Source organism: Pinus tabuliformis, chromosome 9 (assembly GCF_031772625.1).
Source record: "Pinus tabuliformis cultivar Carrire ecotype Pingquan chromosome 9, CPIR1, whole genome shotgun sequence".
NCBI lineage: Eukaryota > Viridiplantae > Streptophyta > Pinopsida > Pinales > Pinaceae > Pinus > Pinus tabuliformis.
This window is the reverse complement of record NC_142307.1, coordinates 462,354,639-462,379,946: the sequence shown is the minus strand read 5'-3', so window position 1 is coordinate 462,379,946 and position 25,308 is coordinate 462,354,639.

Sequence of the window (25,308 nt, the reverse complement as noted above, 5' to 3'; positions counted from 1 at the left end):
TCTCTCAAAAAGTTTGGTCCAGGACAAGAATCTCATCATTGGAGGAGACCTTAACTTTTCCATGGGGACCTCGGAAGCCTGGGGACCGCTTGCAAGGGAGGATCCTTTGACGGATTTCTTTACAAATGCCCTTTTGTCTCATCAGCTGATTGATGTAAACATTATAAAAGCCAAGCCTACTTGGAGAAACAGGAGGACTGGGGAGTATAGAATTGCTAAAAGGTTGGATAGGTTTCTCATCAGCGAGAGATTGGCATCTCTGGTTCCGTTATTCAGGCAGTGGGTCGGGGAAGGTGGGAATTCAGATCACTTCCCCATTCTCCTTGAGTTCTCAAAACCCCCTCATAAGCCGGCCTCGCCTTTCAAATTCAATGCTCTCTGGCTCCAGGAGGAATCTTACATAAAGCTTTTCCATGAAACTTGGAGGCACCCGAGACCTGAACTTGAGGGGAGCAAAGCTGGGAGGTTCATGGAAAATTTAAAAAGGTTGAAGAAAGCAACCATCGCTTGGGCCTCTGAGAGGAGAAGGAAACAATCTGAAGACTTAGTAAGCATTGATGAAGCCCTGAGGGTTCTTGAAGAACCAGAGTCTGATGCCTATGCATCTTTGGAATCTAAAGAGAAAATTCTGGAGTTGGAAAAGAAGAGGGCAAAGATATTATTGGATAAAGAAGAAGAGTGGAGGTTGAAAAGCAGAGCTATCTGGTTAAAAGCAGGGGATGAAAATACAAAATTTTTCCACAACTATGCAAAAGGGAGGAGGAATGCAAACACGATTTGGAAGCTGAGGGACTCGGAAGGTAGGGAGGCATCTTCGTTCGAAGATCTGTCTGCTATGGGGAAAGATCACTTTCAGTCCCTCTTTGCTGATCCGGGGGGCATAAATCTACCAGAAATCATCAGAACTGCTCAGGCCTTTCCTCGTTTTGTGGAGGAGGAGGAGGCAGAAGACCTCTTTAGAGAGGTGACAAAAGAGGAGGTTGAGAGTGTTATAAAGTCCATGGCAAAAGACAAAAGTCCTGGACCTGATGGATGGACCATAGAACTATTCACTCATTTCTTTGAATCCATTGGGGCAGAACTTTCTGAGGTGGTGGAGGAGTCTAGAATCAAAGGAGAAATATATGGGCCATTCAATGCAACTTTCATTGCCCTCATTCCGAAAAAAGAAGATCCTGGCTCTTTCGAAGATTTCAGGCCTATCTCTCTATGCAATACCATCTACAAGATTATAGCAAAGATTATTGCGGTACGCCTGAAGCCTATCCTATCCAGCTATATTTCAAAGGAACAATTTGGCTTCCTAAACGGGAGGTAGATCCATGAGGCTATTGGAGTAGCACAAGAAACAATACACAGTCTCAGGCAGGCAAATAAGAAGGGGGCAGTGCTTAAAATTGATCTAGCCAAAGCTTATGACAGGGTCAATTGGACATATCTTAAGATGCTTTTGATGCACCTTGGTTTTCAAGCAGGTTTCATTAGATGGATCATGGGATGCATCACAAATGTAAATTTTGTTGTTCTGATAAATGGAGCTGCTTCCCATTTCTTCAAGAGTCAAAGAGGACTTCGCCAAGGGTGTCCGCTTTCCCCTCTGCTTTTTCTCCTTGCGGCAGAAGGACTAAGTAGGCTTATCTCAAAGGCTAAAAGTTCAGGTTTGATCAAAGGTTTGGAAGTTGCTGTTAACCTTTTCATTACCCATCTGCTTTTCGTTGATGACATCCTGTTGTTTACAAATGGGAATATATCTGAAATATTAGAGCTAAAGTCTATACTTGATCTGTTTCTAAAAGCTACAGGGCTTAAAATAAATGACAGAAAGTCTCAGCTGATTTTTGAGGGTTTCAGTAGACAAGAGGAGACAGCAATTGAGACACAACTGCCCTTTGGAACTTGTAATATGGAACAGCCCTTTAAATACCTAGGGTTTTGGCTTAAGCCAACCTCCTACAGGAAGCAGGACTGGAATTGGTTAGTAGCAAAGATTGAACAAAAAATTGCTCATTGGAGTTTCAAATGGCTGTCGAGGGCTGGAAGACTCACTTTGGTGAATTCAGTACTGCAGGCTATACCAGTTTTCTGGGCAGCCTTGACATGGATACCCAAAGGAATCCTCCACAAAATAAAACAGCTTTGCAGCAGATTTCTTTGGTCTGGGTCCAAGGAAGAGTCTGTTCTCCCATGGGTGGCATGGGACAAAATCGCAAGGCCAAAAGAATGGGGAGGTTGGGGGCTTAAAAATCTTGTTGATTTTAGCCAGGCTTTAGCTGCTAAAGCAGGATGGCGAATCATAACTATGGAGAATCTTTGGATGAAGGTGGTAAAAAGGAAATACATTGATCCCATTCCGCTTGAAGTTTGGATAAGAAGGCCTAATAAGAAAGGGAGGAATTGCTCAGTCATTTGGAAAGCCACTTCGGAGGCTTTTAAGGTAATTGAACAAGGATTGGCATGGAGAGTCGGGAATGGAGAAAGTCTGAGGATTGGCAGAGACCCATGGGTAGGTTGCAGTGAAGATTTTGCCCTTTCCCCGGAACTGATTACTCATCTGGAGGGCATGGGTATAAAAAGTTTAAATCAGATAGCTAGTATGGAGCAGACTTCTATTTGGGGCCAGGCCTGGAAGACTGGAGAGGATATTGGTCTAAATGTCTTTTGGCGAGATGATTGGCAGCGTTATATTCAGGAGTTGAGAAGATCAAATGTCAGAATAATGGATAGGCCAGATTCTCTGGTCTGGGCACATGCTGAATCAGGACTCTACTCCCCAAAGGCTGGCTATATCTTCTTGGTGAAGAATAAAGGATGGACTCCTCCTGTTTGGTGGTCAAAACCTTTGTTTAAGTTAAAGTGCCCAAAAAAATCTAGAATTTTTTTCTGGTGTGCCTTAAACCATAAAATCCCTTCCTGGGATGTTCTTCAAGCTCGATTTAAACAGGGACCAGGCAGATGCCCTTTGTGTTTCGCGGATGAAGAAACCATTGATCATCTTTTCTTGCTATGTCCGTTCACAAAACAGATTTGGATAGAGGCAGAAAGGCTCCTGAATGTAAAACTAAGATGGGAAGGGGTCGATTTAAATGCAACCTGGGAATACTGGTGGAATCATTTTCAGGGGAGGAACTTAAGGAATTTGCCCCCCATCATTTGTTGGGGTGTTTGGCTTGCAAGAAACCGTAGCATTTTCAGAGAAAAGTTATCTCCCGTGGCTGCAGTGGCCATTCAAAGCATCGCCATTCTTGACAGCATTCCCTTGGATGAGGAGCATAACAGTCAAAATCAGAGAACAGCACCAAATATCCGGGAAGGGATCCCGTGGGATTTTTTCAACGGTGCTGCTCAAAATAATATTACGGGTGCTGGGATATGCATTCACATTAATAATGCTCACACTCTCAAGGCTTCGGTTGGAATTGGAACGGGATCAAATAATTTTGCCGAACTCTCTGCCTTAAAACTTTTGCTCTGTTGGCTCATCCAAAAAAACATCCTCACCATTCAGATTTATGGAGACTCTTTGAATGTTATAAACTGGGTTATTGGGAAATTCAGATGTCAGAATTATATGTTGTTGCCCCTTTTAGAAGAAATCCAATCTTTAAAACAGCAGTTTAATGTTTTCTCCATTGAACATATATACAGGGAATTCAATGAGGTCGCAGATGGGCTTTCTAAGGCAGGTCTTCAACAAGATATGGGCTCGTGGAGAATAACTGAGCAGAACCAGGAACAGATCCGTGTGTCGGATCTCCCTCCATATGCATAGTTTTTCTTTTTGCTAGATGCTCTAGAGTTTTTTCTTTGCTTTTCATGGAAATCTGGTAGCACTAGTCTAAAAAACTCCTGTTTATTTTACTACTTTTCAAATACATTGATGCTCCAGTTTTGTTGAGCTGTTTGTGTTTATGATACTTGGGTATGGATCAGCTGGGTTGTTTTCCTCTTGAAAGGAGGCCCAGCTGGATCTGGGTCATTTTGGTTGCGGCTGTCTAGGCCGAGTTCTTGTGTTATTGTCTGGGCAGCATGATGTAGGTGTGCTGAGGATCCTCTCTAGAGGAGGCTGGCCTTTTATTAGGCAGACATTTCAGAATGTTAACTCATCTGCATGTAACTTTTTTATTTCTTATAAAAAAGTTCGTTTTTTTCTTTGGAAAAAAAAAAATGCATTAAAATTCCTCTTACTTAGAGCAATTAAGGATGAATGGATTGATCTTATTAATCTCCTAGGCAAAGGAGATGTTTCTTTATTATCATTTGAAGAGATTTGTGAAATATGTAAGCACATATCAAGAGGAAAAGCAAAATATGGTAGATCCCCTCAAGATTCAGTAAGTATGTCAGCATCAGTGTCGGTAAGTTGAGCTAAACTTGGAAATTTGCTTGATAATTTTATAGTAGATATTCTTGGTAATTTAAGTGAAATTTTTTATATTCTAAGAATGCAAAACAAGAAAAAAATTGAGAATGTTTCTTTGTCTATAATTTTCCCTAAATGTAGAAAGAAACATGCTTTGCTTGAATGTCCAATTGATAAGATTGAAATTTGTGTCATATGTGCAGAATCACATGCTACTAAGGAATGTCCATCATTACAATGGTTGAAGGTAGTTTACCAAAATGTTAATGGAGAAAATCAAGCACTAGAGCAGCTTTGTTATGTAGCTCCAAGAAGACCTTGGTAGCCTTCTCAAATCGGTATGATGCAAGATCCTAGTTCACAATTTCAAGGTTATGCACAACAATATCAATGTAATTGGAGCACATCCTTTCCTTGGAAACCTTGGCCATCTTAATCCTAACCTCAAAATAAATATTTGAAACAAGGTTGGTGAGGGCCTTATTGAATAAATCTGTCATATCCTCAATAATTTCTTCATTGTCCTCAATAACAATATCAATCTTAACCATACCATTCACCTCCACAAGAAACTCATTTTCAACCTCAGTTGACCTCAATTCAACCTTTATCATTACTACCTATGTAAGCACCCCAGAGACCCATTCCCACTCAACTACCTAAACAGCCATTTCCTATCCACAACAATAAAATAACTCATCCCAATTACAATTTTTAGGTACAAAATCTTCAAACTACCCCTCTTGATCTAAATGATATTCATATTATATCAATAAGAGTATCACAAAAAAGGATTCTCTAGCTATCACTAAAGAACAACATCTAGAAGAATAAGATTCAGGTGAGGTCCAAGAATCATGGAGGCCCATTGATGAAGAGAAGTTGTTGGAACCTGAGATTGTGGAGTTTCGTGCGTGCCTATCACCAGATTCTATGAACAAGAATCACATCTATGAAGACTTGCATGGAATGATAGCAAGAAGCTAAGAAAGACAATATTACATTGAATCTTGGTTCAAGACAATCATTAGATCCCAGTTCTCAATCCTTCAATATTTTCTAACATCATCTCAATCAAGGAAACTGGTCTCTCATTTACTAATATATATCCAAATGTATCTTTCGAGCTTGCATATGAATCTATTTTTCATCATGTTATGCACATGGTTCCACTGGAAGTATTTCAATACTTGAAAGATATTTTCTTTTTCCAAGTAGAGTAGGATAGAATTTTAATAATAGGATATATATATATATATATATATATATATATATATATATATATATATATATATATATATATATATATATATTACAAAAATTATAAAGAGAAGAGAAGAAAAAAAAAAGTCTTGTTGTGAAAACTAGTTTATTAGCGCAATTGGACATGAACTTTGTTGAAAATCAGACAAATGATGAGAAAAGTTCTGAACAAGTTATGTGATTTCATGTTGGTTTCAATATTTGATTATGGTTCTTCAAATTATTTTAGCTTCTATGCTTGATTTGGCTGATGTGGGATTCCTTAAGGCCCATCTTCCAACATATCTTGTCCCATTGACTTCAACACTTTATATGGGACCAAGATTAGAGATTATTTTAAGTGCCTTGGAGCTTGCATACATCAGTGACAAGCCTCTTCTCTAACAACAATGAGAAGACAACAATGTATCTTGATTGTTAGATATTGTTGGTGACTCAACTTCAACACATTTATTCGTACTTGTCAAGATGCACTCTTGTACCTTCACACCCATTTAAATTATTGGTGAGTTGTCTTGGATTAGTTAACCATTGGCATTAATGGTCGGTAATCCAATGAATTATTTCTATGTTCAACTTCAACTAAATCCATTGACATCGATTAAATTGTACTAATCGGGGTTATATGTGAAGATTATTTGGTGTATGATATCAACAACATCTTAAAGAAGTGTTCCAATAAATCAAGGTTTAGTTCCTAGTTCTAGTAATGAGGCACAAAGGCTCCAATTTCATATTTCATCCTTTATTCATACAACCATGCGAAACAAAAAACCATATCAGAGTGTTTCAATTCACATTCCATGATCAACAATAACAACCAATATCTCACAAATGCATAGCCTATGGTGAAGGTATGTTGTTTTTTCATCTTTAATCATTAATTTCTTGAATGTTAGAAGACATGTATTTGGAAAATTTCCCATATGAATTTTTTTTTTCCCATTTTTCAAAGATATAAATCACCTTTAGTTGCCAGGCGGGGGGGGGGTTATTCATTACCAATTTCAATTCCATAACCTCATATATTATCGACCAACATGTTTCTCCCAGTTGAATGTTGTTGCTCTTCAATTCAAAGATGAATATGTTTTGGAATTATTTAGATTATGAGAAAAGAGCAATTGATATGTATATAAATGGGTCATCATTTTGAATGTATTTTTAAGTATTATCTATTTCAGAAAGAAGACAAGTAAAACAAAAGTGTTCCTACACAAGAACCAGCACTTGCAATACTTGTGGTTGTCACACAAGAGCCAGCCACAAGAGCTACAACTTAGATATATTTGAAAGAAGGCTCCACAATAGCAAGCTCTAGACCAAAAGAAGGAATTGAAGAAGACTTTCCAAAAGATGTAAATCTTTGAAAAGTATCTCAAACCACAAAATGACTTGTTTTATCATATTTCACTCCAAAAGTCTACCAAAAATGAGATGAATTTAGTTCATGAGAATTAATGCAAGGTTGCATGAGGACATGCAACATATTCAGTTGGGGGGGAATTTTGGGTCTTCAAAATGTCAGCTCTTTCATCATCTTTTCATTCACTTTTGACCATATTCTACTATATTATAACCTTACACTAAGACCATTTTCATGATCATATATGGATTTATCATTATTATTTTCCAAAGCATTATTTTAGTATTTTGAGTGAATTTATGGTTCTATATTAGAAAAATCACATGTATTCAATTATATATAAAAGTTGGATGAGTTTTGCGATGTGTGTAGGCATATTTGAAGATTCCAGCAAAGTCATATTTGGAATCTAAGTCTCAAATTCGAATTTTCTCTTCAAACTCTTGAATATTTGAGGAATATTTGAGATAATCATTCAAGCACATTTGATGGAAAAAATCATGAAAGCTTTGATGAGATTTCTTATCAAATAATTTAGAAGTTTGTGAAAGGATATGTAGAGATGTTACTTGCTAGATGTTAACACATGGTAGTAACCGCATGAGATATTTGTGGATCTAGGAGAGATTTTTTGATCTACATTTATTAATTAGTTATATTATTTTTTGTATAAATATGAGTGCTTTCTCCATTAAAAAGGAGGAACTCTTGGAGAAAAATTCCAAACTATGATGGAGTAAAATACATTTGATAAGTTCTTGTGCTATTTCTTTTAGAATTTTATATTCTTATTTTGTTGTAAGATATAGATTCATAATTTATGTAGTTTCATAATATATGTTTTTTATATTGGTTTTCTTATGTTTTATTTTATTTTCTTTTGCAGATCAATAGTAACACTTTGTTTAATGGTGAAATTGTGAGCTTTCAACACTTTAATGGTGATTTAGATTAACAACAATTTTCAAGCAACCAACTTTTGATGCAATTTCTAGCCAAAATAAGACAGATATTGAAAAAACTAAAACATGGGTTTTATACAGAATGAGCCAATTTAGTTGCACTATTTCTTCAAAACAATGCATGGTTTTGGATATACTCGAGGATATTCAAAATGTAATTTCTTATATTTCGTGTTGTTGCAAGTAAACATATCAATAGAGAAAATAATTTGAACTGTCCATCAAATTATGAAAGAGATCACTCATTTTAAACCTAAATCAATCGATTTTTTTAAGTCATTACAATTCTCTAACAATTCTCTAATCCTTTTAATTAAGAAATAATTTACATTTTAATTATCACTTAGGATTTGATTTATTTATTTGTTTTAGATGTTCTATTTTCAAGTTTCTAACTTTCACTTCATTCTTTTCCAGATTGCAATCAAGCGCTTGAGAAATATAAAAATACACACGCACACATATATATATTCTAAAACATTCCCATTTGTGATTAGATTTGCTTTCTTTCATAACAATAGATTTCAAATGTTTTCTATATTAAATTTAAAAACTTCCATAGATTAAATTTACTCGCTTTTATAGATTATAAATTGTCATGCTTTCATAGATTAAGTTCACATACTTTCCTAGATTAATAATTCATTTCAAGTCATTTAATTTGTTTCTATAGAGTAGAAATTTATTCCATTTCAATTTATTTATATTATAGTTGAAAGTTAAACTTAGCATATACTGTGTTGTATACTTCACCTATTTATAATCCTAGATTGATAATGTAATTTAAAGCACAATTAAATTACCCAACATGTATCAATGGAAGCCATCGATGAAAAGGAGATTGTGAATCTACCCTCTTCAAAGAACAGAGCAATCCATCCTTTCACCTTTTGACTAAATTGAGAACTTATCCAACATGCCACAATGGGTCCCCCTTGTTCTTCTCCCATGAATACTAATATTAGTTCATTGAATCCAGACTTCTTCCAGAACATAGTCTTGTTTTGGCACAAGAAATCATTTGCTTATTGCTAGAAGTTCCACATCAAAATCATATATCTCTCATGAGACATTGTTGTTGATTCTCACCTCGGGGTAGTATCACACAACTCCCATAGAGAAATAAAAATGTCGTGAGAAGGCCAAAAAATGTACCCATATATGCAAATTAGTATTTTAATAGCTTGAATCAAACAACAATCAGTTTTACTTTTACTATAACTAAACCTTATCCAAGAGTGGCCAACTTGCTTTATTTCAGTCCCTATTGAGACATCCCTTATAGATAAATGGATTACATGAAATGGAGTCAAAATTTGAATGATTTTCTGAATGTTGTATCATGTTACCAACCTGGTAGCCATAATATCCCCTTCCCAAAACTCAAATATGGAGTTGCACAATTTAGTTATGAGTTATACCATTAGGACTGATATGGAGATTTTAAAATTGCATCTTCATAAGCATTGGTGGCCACTCAAATAAATATTAAGCTTTTGAAACGATTCCCAATATGCATTACTTGAATGACTCCAGACTTGAAACCCCATGAGAAGAACAACGTTGTCAAATCCACTGATTTGAACCAAAAAGATCACCAGATCATTCAAATATTCCTCATCATTCTACCTCCAACATTATAGTATGACAAATCATTTGAGTCTCCATTAAACAACTGGTTAATCTTCTCATCATACCCACACACATGTATTGCAACAAAATCCACTAGGGCATTTCCAATATTCCACAGGAGACATGGTTCATTTCCTGAAATTAATAAACTCTCAGATTCCTCCAGAAATATTTCAGAAGAAAGTATTTGCAAAGAATTTCGATAAATCATAACCAAAATTACATCACAGTTATTTTCATTGGAGGGATTGTATGCCTTCCCTCTTTGCAGAACATTCATTCAAAACCTAAAAAGTCGCCCAATTACCGAAAATTCTTTTCTGGTCACCATCTTCCTGCTCCTCCAATGGATAGAAACAAATGCATTTTTTTATGGAGAATCATCAAAAAGTGCATTCCAAGCATCAACATGAATATATGTTGAGCCATGAATATCCAACTCACTCATTTCATTGTATCCTGGCACTTCCACAACACAATAGTATAATAAAGACCAACTCAAGACAATCACGACTTTCTCCTCCTTATCACTAGCAAGTTGCTCCCAAACTAGTTCCCCCAACCTCTGAATCAGTGTACTCAATACTTACTTTGGAAAATATAGTATTAAAAGGAAATCCATAGCTACAAAATCTATAACCATCCTTTAATTTGTAGTTTGTGGATAATTTTTTCTAAATAAGAAACTCAAATTTTGTTATACACGAGAAAATGGACTCAAAATATGTGTGGTTTTAGTCACAAATATGAAATCCTCACTGCTTTGCATAACTATTATAACATCACTTGGAATTAATATTGCATTATTGGTACCTGAAATAAGTAGGAATGGAGGAAAAAAGAAATTGTTGGGTACCTACTTCTTCTCTGTGATCTTGCATTTGGCAAAAGCAAATTGTAAAACCACTGACACTTCCCCAACAATTTTCTCCATTATGTATATAGTTTTTCCATGAAATACAATTGCATTTCTAGTTCTACTTCTGTGGTGATGATCCCAACGTCCTCCATGTGGTTGCCTAACTTTCTAACTATCGCCTTCCTTACAATTCCAACAATTGTCTATTTAAAAAAATTGTATGTTAGCAAGCATGTCGGTAATTTGAATTAGATACATAATATATGTTAGTAAGAAAAGGAAAAACACAATTTATTTTGGACTGGGAAAAATATACGTATTTGAAAAAAAAAAGGATTGACGTGAATTTAGTAACCTTACATTCTGCAAGGGGACACACAACAGTTATATTTGATGCTACATAAACACTCCATCATACAATTAAACTAGCCACTACACCAAATTGATCCACTTAACAATCAAAATCATCAAGTGTTATTACTACCGAAGAGAAGAAAGATGCCATTACATTAACCTAGGGACTTTCACCCAAAGCTTTCTACCAGGTTAGGAAAGCTTTAAATCCATATCATTCCTCATGAGGCAAAATCATGGTTATGACACAACCAAAGAAGAATAAAATGTGCAATACATGTTGGGCAGAAAATGGAAGTTGATAATTATAATAATAGAGGGAAAACAAGGGTATCAGAAAGAAAGAACATGGTGTACACAGTAAATTTGTTAGTAGAAAGAAATAAGGAATTGCGCATAAGTAACAAAATTTGAGTATATTAGCCCTAAGGGTTAGCTCAATTGGTCGAGTTCTTATAGCTAAAGAACCACACTAATTGGAGGTCATGGGTCAATTATCCTCAACATCCTTGAGGTTAGGCTATACTAATAAGTCGGCAGGATGTGGTCCCTTCGGATGTATATCCCCAAATATTTCCTCAACATAAAAAAAAGTTCAGTATAGCTGTCTCATTGCAAGGTCACTGGCTCACTTATTGGTGATAGGTATTGTTTGAATGGAATGGAGGTTGAGAAAGGAGAAATGTTGGAAACATTGAGTTTTGGTGCTAACAGAGCGTATATATCTGCAAGAGATAACATAGAGCATGGTAGCCATATTTCTTCTATTGCAGCTGGAAGATATCTAAGTAATATGAATTACTATGTTTTAGGATTTGGAGGTTCCCGTGGGAGCTCCACTAGCTCGAATTGCAATATATACAAAACATGCTAGGAATCTGGATGTTATGATTCAGACATATTGGTATCACTTGATGATACCATCAAAGATGGAGTGAAGTATCTCATTTCACTAGTAATGCTTTTATTTTTAAAGTTCTTTTTTAATGCACGAAGAGAATGTGAATGCTCCACTATATAAGAATAAAAGTTTTGGCATGAAGATTCAATAACATTGATTTTAATTCAAGGTGAAATTAATGCTCCATTTTGTCCTCCATTGCTTTAATATTCATAATTAAACTTATCTTAGCAGTGAAAAAGGAAAATTATACAATAATGATTTGTTATTAACACACCACATGCATTATTATATTTCCAACTTACTACTTTTCTTAACAAAGTTTCAGATGAATTTGAGCACATACTTGTCTCACAGGAAATGCCTCATCTTTGCAAAACATAAACATAGTTATCCTCTTATTTGAATGGATGTTACTAATTCCTTAAAAATGAGTATTCCAATACTTGTATAATGGTAGGGAGTTTTTCCTTACCAATATATGCATCTTTCATGGAAAAAGTTTTCTTTTTTTTTTAAGTTCTGGGTGATATTTATAATTTTTCTACAAATTTTATTTTAGTATTATATGTTTTCATGGTATCTAAGTCTTGACATGTTGGACTCAAACCCTAATCAAGTAATTCATATGAAAATGTTTTTAGAATTGTGTACTTGGGATGATCTTAGAGCCCTATAATCTTTAAGGTGTCATGATGTGCAGGTCCTTTATGGCATGAAATGCCACAAGTTCCCTTAGATGAACCAAGATTGCAATTCCACACATTTCTTTTACTCTTCAATAAAATTTTTTAGTCAATTATTAGAAAAGTTAACTCAATCTTAAGATTGACTACCTTTAACATCTTTACTTGTGTGACCAAGTGGACATGAGGTGGACTGAAAAAATCATACAATAACTTATTGCCTTTGGAATGGTACAATATATTAATTTTGCAAGAAATTTGTCAAATTATTTTATCATGCTTACTATTGGTAGCAACAGGAAGTGGTATTCCACTCGATTTATTTACTAGACATATTGCAGTTTGGAAGATTTTTGCACGATATTTTAGTTTTTGATTTTCTGACTTGAGCTTTTTTTACTGTTTAGTTTCCAGGCATAGAAAATAGTCCCTATCTTGGATTCTTAAGCACTTCCTTATAGGATAGAGAAACATTCATATCACATTCCAACAATGCAAGATTTGCTAAAGGATATAGTGACCTAAAATTGGCCCAAATATGTGAAACTATTGCTAGAGATGAGAATTCATAATGGTAGAAAGGCATACATGGCTATTGATCCTTTGCAAATAAGTCTTGAATATGTTGTGAATAATTCAAGTATTCATAACTCAATATATTTAGAGAATCTAATTGTGGATGCATAAAATCATCTAATGATTCTAGCAACTTAAGAGAAGGCTTCCCTACTCCTATTTACTGAAAAATAGATACATTACATTATTGGGCTCATGTATTTGAAGAGGATTCAAGAGTTTCTTCTTTACATTTATCCAATGGAAAATCTTCACAAGTATAAGACAATATGTAAATTCCATGTTAATAGAATTAATTTAGACGCCTCCATATTAGCATCTAATTAGCCTTTTCATAACACAAAAAGCGATAGTTGTTTCACTAGCATTTGTTTTTTAAATGTCGTGTTTGATCACTATTGTGGTCTATCCACCATTATGTTATATTCACAATTGTAATATTGTTCATCATTACTAAATGTGACTTGTTCACTGTTTAGAGTATGCAGATTATTTTCATATGGCACTTAGTGACTATCTAGTCAGTGTTGTTAATTTTCTTCGACATCTAATTGTTCTTTTTGTAACACAAAACACAAAAAAAAATGGTAGTAGATATAGTATTGGAAAGGTAGTAGAGATCTATTGGCAAAATCACTTCTCTATGAGAAATTTAAGGCACATATAAGCCATCTAAACATTGTCAAAAATTTAGTCATGGATAATGACTCAATGGGGTTGTTGTAGTATAATCAATAAAAATAAAGTATTTGTAGTAGAAGATATTTGGAGGCATTATAATTGTTCAATAAAACATAACAAATAAATTACAAGTACACTAATGATGGTTTCTTCTTTTCTAGAACATTCAAGTTATTAAGATGTCTTCACTCATTATTCACACACTCAATGAATATATTAGTTGGTTCGAGGGTTTTAGCTAAACATTGAAAGATTCCTTGAAGATAACATAATGAATCTTAGTCACTTATTAGTTAGGCTACCATGCATCAATTTTCTATTTTAACATTGAAATATTCCTTGAATATAACATAAGGAATATTAGTCACTTTTTAGTTAGGCTATCGTGCATCAACTTTCTATCTTCAACTATTAGATTTCAATGTCTGGTCGCAAGGATAACACATGAACTTTTTCTTTATATTTAAGTATTTTTGCCATATATTTTAAACCACCTTTGGCTTGTGGTGGTTATTGATATGATGTTAATGGGATATCCATATAATGGGTAGGGACTTATGGTTGATTACCTCTAGTTCCATATTTCATTAATACCATCATCTTCTTCATTTATGATGGAAATTTTAACTTCATAGGATAAACCACCTTTGGTTTGTGATGGTTATTGATATTATGTTAATGGGATATCCCTACAATGGGTAGGGATTTATGGTTGATTACCTCTAGTGACATATTTGATTAATACCATCGTCTTCTTTTATGATGAAAATTTTAACATCATAGAATAGAGAAAATGTACTTAGCTTTAACTTGATAGCCACCAAGAGTATATATATATATATATATATATATATATATATATATATGATTCTTGAATTTTTTATAAGCTTAGGACATAGATGTAAATAAGGACCATTATGACAATAAGGTTGTAAGAATTTACATTTTAGAATTCACTTTTTAAGGTTGAAGATGAACAACTTAACTAAAAAAACTTTCAACAATAAAAATAATAAAAATCATCACTTAAAATATACAAATAAAATAATAAGTTTAATTACATTTTTTTATTAAAAAATAATAATAGAAAATATTCTTTTGAATATACATGCAATATTTATAAAGATCAATCTTTAGTCCTTACATATCAAGCATTTTAAGTCTTAATCTAACAAGCCTCGAGAAAGATCAAATCTCTTGAGATCCAAAATTTACATTTAAAAACATAAATTTAACATATCAAATATTATTTCATTGATTATGGAAATCAATTTACATTTTTTTCTATTTAAAAATCTTATCGACATGTCTTTACACCTTTTGAAACCATTATTACTTTATAATTCACTACAAAAAAAATACAAAATAATAACCATAAATTGCATTAAAGATAAAAAGAAACACTAAATAATTCTTTGCAGGAGCCTCTTCTTTTGGCACATAAGAAGAGTATTATGAATCACTCATACACTACTCCAAATAGATCGTTGATCATTGGAAATATCAATATAACTTAATTCATAATAATAATATCATAATATTGATTAATATTTTATATAAATAATAATATTTAATTTTACATAAATATAAAAACTTAGCCATGAAACAATTATAGAGTATCATCTAGAGTATTTATTTTTTAATGAAAATTTGAACTTGATGGTTATAACGATATTCCATCTCACTTATTAAACCAAAGTTTAAGAAATCATGTAAATAATTCTTATCAAAGTAATTTAAACTCCATTATATCAATATGCACATTTATCAAGTTCTTTAAAAACAATAAAAATAAAAAATGAGTATCTAGTAAGAATTAATTATATATATATATATATATATATATATATTAAAATACATCTAATAAGATTTTTAATTATGGGATTCACTTTATTGATAATTATGATTAACGTTCATTAAGGCCAATATAGTTTATTGGACCTTAAGAGAGAAGTGGTTAATTGAGATTATTTAAGATTTTATTTTTGTGATAAAAAAGGAGGGAATGAAGCATTCTGAGGTCGCTCTAGTTATCCAGACTTATCCTAACTGAACAAGTCAAGGAGGTTGGTAGTGGGGAAAATTTTATGGAAATTAGAATGGATGTGAGTAAGGGCCGGACAATCCAAGAGAAATTTATTTTTATCTTCGACTCTCTTAGAATCTCATAGGAGGCATATTATTTCATCCCAAGGAATCCTGGGAATAGACCAATGCCGAGTTCACTCCGAAGCTCATGAGAATTAGTTCTAATCCTTGTAATATTCCTTCGCTTATTAGCGTTGGTTAATACATAAAGATAATTATGGTTAGCAACCATGGGGTTGATTACCTCCTTATCGTATCTTAGCTTTCTTTCCTCCTCTAACTCCTTATCACTCCACAACTTATCCTTAAATTTGGAAGTAATTATGTTCTTAATATTATCCTTATTCCCCAAGAGGATGTTTTTAATGATGTTTTTAATATTGTACTATGAAGATATTTTTAATTTGTAAATAAGTTTTTTTTATAGCACCATGAACCAATACCATGGATTATTAATACCACATGCCCAAAATAACATAACTCAATTATAGTCAAAATACTCTTATATATTTTTGATTTTAATAGTATTTTATGACATACCTCGAAGGGGTTGACTAAGCAGACAACCTTGGCAATAGTGGGTGTCAAAAGGAATGAAGCTTAAAATTAATAAAGAATGTGGCAAGGGCTTAGGTGGTGGCCAAGCTAGGTAGAGGAAGCAAGATAGAGCAATCAAGAAGGTTAAGGCAGCTTATAAAATTTGGAAGGCTGGTGTTCTCTACGTCATTTCGCATTGTGGTATGGGAGGGTAGGTAAACGAGGTTACCTTGGCTAAGTGTGCACAGGATCCTTCCATGTACATATATTATGGTCTTCATGGTGTGACTATGCTTTGGTATGACAAAAGGGAGTATGAGTTCAAGTCACTAGTGGTTGCGGTGAAGAGTTGGATGGTGCGGGATCCATGTACTTTTCACAGGGGTTGCTTGTGGCCCAGGAAACTGTGTAGAGGGTTGGATATGTCTCGAACAATATGGAATCCTCTTCTAGTCTTGGTCACACATTTTCAACAAGGGGCGAAATTTGGGTCTTGCAAGCAAAGGGTGGCAGCATTGTGTTCCATTATAGGAACAAAGGGGGAGTCACTTGTTGCTTTGATAGGGAGCTTGGTGGTGTAGTTCTTTATGACGAGGTCTCTCTACATAAGAGTGCCACTTTCGGGTTTTTTTGTGGTCCTCTTTGATGGTAGGGCGAGTCAATTGGGCAACTACCAAAAGAGCGGGTCATTACGCCTCTGTGTAGAAGTCAGAAATTAGTTTTTTTGTTGTGCACCTTGGTGGAGGATTTTGGGTTTCTTAAGTCTCTTCAGTGATGTGTTGCTACAAAAAAATGAATCTATAGAGGGGCCATTCTCGGCAGGGAGTTATCCTGAAAGGCATACATGGCAAGTGAACCAATCCAGCATTGCGATAGGACGAGTCAGTGAGCAGCACCGAAGATGAGGAAAAGGTTGCAATCCTACAATCTTCTGGGAGGTTGGTGCAAGTGCCCTTGCTTGTCACAATTGTAGAAAAACTACATATTATTATAGACATAATGGATGTCCTCCATGAGTAGATATACAAAGACTAAAATGAGATTGTTGCCTACATTAATGATATTCAGTTCACCCAAGGAAAAATCCTTTACAATCTTGCCTCTGTGCATGGGAGGTAGCGTCAAACGAGTGAAAGGTTAGACAAAAGTGAATTGTAGTTGGCTGACATTTATTTCCATGTTCATTAAGGCCCGAGCCACCTTGTGGACCAAGGTGTGATTGGTGCACCACATACTCTTATGTAAATGCTCTCTACAAGTTGCTTTCTAGTTTTGCTGGTGTTCTTGGTGGTAATTCCTTTTTGTATATGTAAGCCTTGTAGCTATTATTAGTACATTTTAAGTTTCCACATCGCTCTCCTTGCTAACAAATCCAGTCATAGTGAAGTTGGGAGAGCGAAGACAAATCAACATGTTTAATGTAATACTTTTTTTAGGAATTAATGAAATTTTGTTGATGGACAAAAAAATAGTATTTTATAACATTTTTTTAATTATAGATTTATCTATTTTAGAATAGGAATTTTAAAATTTTAATTTAATTAAAAATAATTATTAGGTGGATGGATGAGATTTAACATACATAGAATATTCTAGAATATTTTCAATAGTAGTCACAAATCAAAGCTTGAAATTTATATAAAATTAGTTATGCCCTTTATTCTCTTTTAATTAAATTAATTAAAAAAACTATCAAATGATAACAAGTGCCATATGAACTGAAATGCAATGATTTATCATGTTTTGGCCATGTGGTATTGATAAGTTATGGCATTGGCTCATAGTATTATGACAAAGCCTATTTATTTACATGTTAAAAATCTTCATGGGAAAGTGGGGGTGAATCTCCATAATTACGAATCTTATATATATATATAATACCCATGGTGGGTGCTCTTACAAGCCAAACATGATGACTATAATGTGTGGGTATAGTTTAGTTGGTCACTTGGCCTTTCAAGTGCCTCCTCTCGAGTACGTGTACAACTTGATAAATTCCCACTCGAAGATCGTATTTATAAATATGGTGCAGTGGTACGCTCGCTCTACCTCATGCTAGAGGAAAATGGTGGCATTCAATTATTATTGGGGTAGGCTCCTTGAACCAATGGGAGAGGAAAATGTCATTGTAAGGCGACTCCCATCTTTAGATATGTTTTTTTTTTCCTTTGAACAATATTTCTTACCCCTTTGAGCCTTTGGCGATGCCTTCCTTTTTCACCATGCCAATCATCATCATCGTTGCCATAAATACTTCAGCTATTCTGTCTTTGGGTGTAATATGGTTTTTTCAAAGGTGGTGATTATATGCATTTCTCCACCTCCTGCTTCATCCTCATCATCCTCCAATGTTTTCTTAGTTATTATGGGGATCAAGTTTACTGGAATGGCTCACCTTTATGGTTCAGTTTCTCCAAGTGTACTCTATCTTCTTTCTTTCTACCAAATGTCATAACAAATTTCATGGAATTATGTTCAATTTTTCTTGTTGAAGAAACAAAAGTATTCCATCTCTTGTGGGTGGAAGTCTCCAATTGGGGCATGGTGGAAATTTCAATTGCAAGTTTTCAAAGGTTCTCGCTCAATTTTTTGTTCAGGCTCAGAGTAGCAATAGGCACGAGCATGCCTTGTATAGTTCTTTGTGGCTTCAAAACCAAGTTTCGGATTAACTGCAGTTACACGGTCAATGGGTCAATGGGGAATGGATTCAAAGTTCATGGCTCGTGGAAGGATGGATTTCATGTCAACCATTTCAGTGCCCTATTGCACGTCAATTCACTTCCACATGAGGGCTATGTTCCACTAGTCCACCCGATGGTGCAACTCTCAGTTAAGTTCAGTTCAGTGAAAGCTCCCTCGCTTTTCATGGTCTATGATTGCTCTCTGCTTCAGTGTGTGGCCTTCTATATACATCTATGTTTATAGTCATTTGACACAATATGCACTTTTCGTAAATATATATTTTTTGTCTGATAAACTGGTAAAGCGAGGTCTTAGCATCCTTAAAATCATAAACTTGTGCTATTGGTCCAGTTTCCCATCGGACATAACAATAGAATAAAGAACTCTTCTTTGCAATGCTTCCACTGATTAATGAAATGTCAAACTTTCAACAACAACAACAAAATTATTTTCTATAATTAATAAAAATAATAATTTAAAATAAACTATAATTGAGTTAATTTTATGATTTTTTTAATTTTAACAATGTATGATGTATCATAAAGTGGTTATTTTGATATTTATCATGGATTGACGAGTTTATCAATCATTTGATTTATACCGTTGTATTAGTTAAAGTAAAAAACCAAAAAAAATAACCATCTTTGAGATCAATCTCAACTTTCTATTGTAGCTAATACAAAAAATATTCAATAGAAATTAAATATTTATCATTCATTAATTAATTATTCGATAATTAAAAATTATAAAATCCCTAAATTAAAACAAGGGTTACATAGTAGCTAGTACCTGTCGCTTAGCTTAAATAAAGCTTAATTAAATAAAAAACCAACAAACACAAAAATTTTAGCACATAAATAAAACAACTAATAAAATATTGTATTGTTAAATGCCACCACCAAAAATTAAGAAATATGATTAATTAATATTGTTTATATTAACATACATATATGTGTGTGTATTTTTTATTAATATATATATAATTGTTTATAACCAGCCTAGATCCATCTTAACATCTGATCTATCAAGCGTCAAGAGGGATGAATTCTCTTGAGGTGAAAACTTATTTTTTGAGTGCAAAACTTGAGGAAGGGTTTGCACGTCGAGAGATTTGATCCCTCTCGATGCTTGATAGATCTAGTGTTAAGATGGATCTAGGTTGGTTTCAGTCAAAATTTGTTGAACATCTAATTATCTTGATCATTTTAAATATGCTAAGTATGTCTAAGATTAATTTTGTCAATTTAATTTAAAATTTGCTTAGTTACCTCAGTTTTTTGAGGTGAGAGAGATTTTTTGTAACTTGAATGATGAGAAATGAGGAAATACAATTTCTGAGTGAAAAGTGTCAATGTAACAATTTTTATTGATATAAAATGTGAATAATAAGAATATAATCAATTACAAACAATCTTCATTCAAATCAATCTGAAACTATTGTCTTCTAATGTTCCTATTGTCACACCTATTAGTTTTTCCATTTTCTCATATCGATCATATGAACGAGTAATTGGAATCATAGACCATTAAAATATTTAACTTGAGCTACTGTAGTAAACAACATACCTTGTCTCTATTGCTCTCCAATATCAATAGTAGTTTTCTCCAAAGTCAATCATTGTGACTTATGGAGTGTTAAACCCAAAATAATTTTCAATGGTAGTTATTTTCTATTACCGTGTTTGAATGAAAAGTAATTAACAATGTTGAATGATAGAAAATGGGAATAATAAGAATGTAGTCACTTATAAATAGTTTATAGTTTCAAGAAGCAAACATTTTGGGTAAGAAAACATTTTATTTAGGATGAAACTTCAAGTATTTTATTTATGGTTGAATTACAGTAACACATAATTCAATGCACATCATGAATCATTTTTATGTGCTTACACTAAGAGAGAGTGTGTATTTTTTGGGGGTGAGAAGGAGGGACAAGGGGAGATAGAGATATAGATGGGGGGAGGGGCGTGAAAAGGGAAGAAGAGAGAGGCAAAGGTAGGGAGGAAGGAAGAGATATAGATATGGAGAAAGAAATGTTAGACAGAGAGAGAGAGAGAGAGAGAGAGAGAGAGAGAGAGAGGGAAGAGAGAGAGGGGGAGAGGAAAGGGAGGGAGGAAGAGTGAGATAGATATATATGGGGAGAGACTATGTATGTTTAGGGGGTGAGATAGAGAGATAGAGAAGGAGAGACAATGGGAGATAGAGATATAGATGGAGGAGGCAGAGATGTGATTACACTGAAATAAATGCACACTATTAATCTAATTAATTTGAAATTAATGTACATCATACATTTATTTGCATCAAATTGGAAATCAACATCTACACTAAAATAAATGCATCGAGTGCAAACAATAAAATAGGATTAAAATCAACATCTATATTGAAACTAATGAATCTAGTGCAAGCAATCAAATGGGATTAGAAATCAATATCTAGCAACATCTACACTAAAATCAATGCATCTAGTGCAAACAATCAAATAGGATTAGAAATCAACATCTATAATGAAATCAATGCATCTAGTGCAAGCAATCAAATAGGATTAGAAATCAATATCTACACTGAAACCAATGCATCTAATGCAAGTAATCAAATATGAGTAGAAATCAACATCTATGCTAAAATCAATGCATCTAGTGTAACGTATTAAATAGGATTCAAAATCGACATCTAAACTAAAATCAATGCATCTAGTGCAAGCGATCAAATAGGATTAGAAATCAGTATCTACACTGAAACCAATTTATCCTATGCAAGCAATCAAATAGGAGTAGAAATCAACATAGACACTGAAATCAACGCATCTAATGTAAAGTATTAAATAGGATTATAAATCGACATCTACACTGAAATCAATGCATATATTTCATGTGATCAAATAGGATTAGAAATCAACAACTACATTGAAATCAATACATCTATTTCAGTGAAAATCCAAAATATTCATGACTTTGTATCTCTCTCTCTCTCTCTCCATCTATATTTCTATCTCCCATCTATCTCTCGTCCTCCCTCCCTCTCTTTTCCTCTCTCTTCTACCCTCTCCCCCACCCCATCTATATCTCTATGTCCCCTTGTCTCTCCTTCTCACCCCCAAAACATACACAATATCTCTCCATATCTATCTCTCTCTCTCACTCTCTCTCCCCCTCTCTTCATCCCTCAGTGACTCTCCATCTCTCCCTTGTCACTCCCTCTCCACCATTCTCTCTCTATGTTTTTCTTCCCCTTCAAACTCCATCTCTCTCTCCCCCCCTCTCACTCTCCTCTCTCTCAATTCCCTCATATCTCTCCCCTTCTCTCCCACCTCCCCCCATCTCTTCCCCCATCATACACACTCTCTCTCTCCACCCTCCAACTCTATCACTATCTCCCTCCCTCTCTCCTTCTCTCTCTCTCCCCCTCTCTCCCCCCACCACATATATGTCTCCATGTCTCTCCCATCCCCTTCTTTCCCTATCTTTATCCTCTGCTTCTCTCTCTCTTCCCTCGTCTCCTCTCTCCCTTGTCACTCTGTCTCTCTCTCCAGCTCTATCTCTCAATGTATTTATTCTTCACTCCCTCTCTTTCCCCCTCCAAATCCATCTCTCTCCCTCCCTCTCTGCCCCTACTCTCTCTCTTCCTTTCTCTCTGTCATTGTCTCTCCCACCTCTATGTCTCTCTCCCCCACTGTATTGCCCCTTCCATCTCACTCTCTTTCATAAATATGATCCAATTGTATTGTGTTTAAGAAAGTATCTAAATTATAAAAAAACATAATTGGTTGTAAAATATTAAACCTATATTTTGGATCAATCATGTTAAAGAAAATACAATAATAAAAAACTTAAAAGAATCATGCACTATCTTTCATCTATCATTTTTAATCACTTTTCTTCCTCACTTTTGCTTTGATCCTTGGTTAAGATGTATCTATCCTCGTTCTTTGTTATATAAATTTCGCATATGTATATACAAAAGTATTCTCATTTTTAATTTATTAAAATCTCCATTTAATCTCTATGGGAATATTCTTAGTAGTCAATGAGGATGGAGAGTTTAGATATACCTCAAAAGTAATTATAATATTTTTCTCTTAGATTTGATTAAAAAATGTTATAAAATTAAATTAAAATAAAGTATTTGTAAAATACTTTGACTTTGAAATAAGTTATGGTTTTTGGGCATGTGGTATTGATAAGTCATGGTATTGGCCCATGGTATTGTAACAAAATAATTAAAAGCCTAGATCCATAACATAATAATCAAAAGTCTAGATGACTCATCATATTGATAAACCATAGTATAGCCCATGGTATTATAATTTTCTTCCCTCCTCTCCCTCTCTATCTCTCTCTTGTTGGCCTTGGTCCATGGTATTGTAAAAAAACCTACTTAGAATTTAATAATATCCATGGTAAATATTCATGATTAAAAATCTTGTCATATTGTAAATATTAAGTTTTTATCCACTTATTAATTAAATTTATAGAATGAACACATCTTTATTAATTATTACAAATATATTGGTTACAATTGAGCCCACATTACAAATGTTTACTTACATTACATCTACACATGTGCCCTATACTGTGTTGTAGAGTGACTCTTGGCACAAAAAGTGAATTTCACATCACACCCCACCCTAAATATTACATTTTACTCAAGATTTCCCCTCACTCCTACTAATTTTATAGTTGGCTTTGTTTACTTTTAAATTATAAATATAAAGAAAAATTACAATAAGGAGTGGACCGGTTGAGGGGAAAATTTGGGTAAAATATAATATTGTAGTATTATATTTTATCCAATATAACTTAATAAAAAATGGATGAAGGTAGACAAAAATATTAGATAAAATGCAATAATTTCATTTTTCCTAATATTTCTCCACCCCTGCATATAAAAATACCCAGTATCAACATATCCATAATTTTGTTTACCTTTACAAAAAAAATTTACCCTAAAAAATACTTTTCTAATCTCCACATCATATAAATACGTTTTGACCGTTCTCAGCGGAAGATTACACAGCGGTAAAAGTATATGCACTTTTCCATAAATTAATGATAAATCTTTTAGTGAGAAATTAATGTGGCTAATCTGCTCTGCCGACATTTTCGAAAGCTATTTAGCATTCTAATCTGTTCTGCAGCATTTTCGAAAGCAATTAATCATGTCACTATTAATGTTATGAAACTTAGATTTTACTATGATATGAACGCTTTTAGATATTGCTATATAATTTTTATTTTAAAAAGTTAAAAATTATGCAGAAAGATATCAGTTTTATATATGGAAATTTTTTTTGTTAAAATAAAATATTTTAATATTGTATATTAAAAATGTTCAAGGTAAATTATCAATAAAATATTTTAATAAAAACTAATATTAATATATAATTAAAAATATATTAATAATAAAAAATTATAAATTATTTTATTTTATGTGTTAAAATGTCTCAAAAAAATTTAATATAAATTAAATATATAATATATCATTTAAAAAATATGTATATATCATAAAAAGTTAAGATTTATGGTTGAAAAGTTAAGTTTTATGGTTGAAAAATATGTACATATCACTATACAACCTTAACTTGGATGTTTGTATGTTGCGGAAGATTACACAGCAGTAAGTATATGCACTTTTCCATAAATTAATGATAAATCTTTGACTGAGAAATTAATGTGGCTAATCTGCTCTGCCGACATTTTCGAAACCTATTTAGAATTCTAATCTGTTCTGCAGACATTTTCGAAAGCAATTAATCATGTAACTATCAATGTTATGAAATTTAGATTTTGCTATGATATGAAAGTCTTTAGATATTGTTATATAATTTTATATAATTTTTATTTAAAATAGTCATAATGAGTTAAAAATGTATAAAATGTATAAAGAATTATATTAATTAATTTATAACGATATCAGTTTTATATATAAATTTTTTTGTTAAAATAAAACATTTTAATGTTATCTATAAAAAATATTAACATGAATTATCAATAAAATATTTTAATAAAAATTAATATTGATATATAATTAGAAATATATTAATAATAAAAAATATTTTATTCTATGTATAAAATGTCTCAATATATTTATGATGTAAAATATTTTAATGTAAATTAAATATATATAATATATCTACAAGTTAGAAGGTTGTTTAGAGGAAGCAGGATGTCCTGGTACTATCTTAGCTAGGATAGTCATCATTCTTCTTCTCTACCGTGACGATGTTGTTCTTCTTGCATGGTGCACATCTGATCTTGATAGGCAACTTAAACTTCTTAAGGATTTCTGCTCTACCATGGGTATGATTGTTAACACTAACAAAACAAAAGTTACAATTATCAAATCCTAGGACATTCACGCT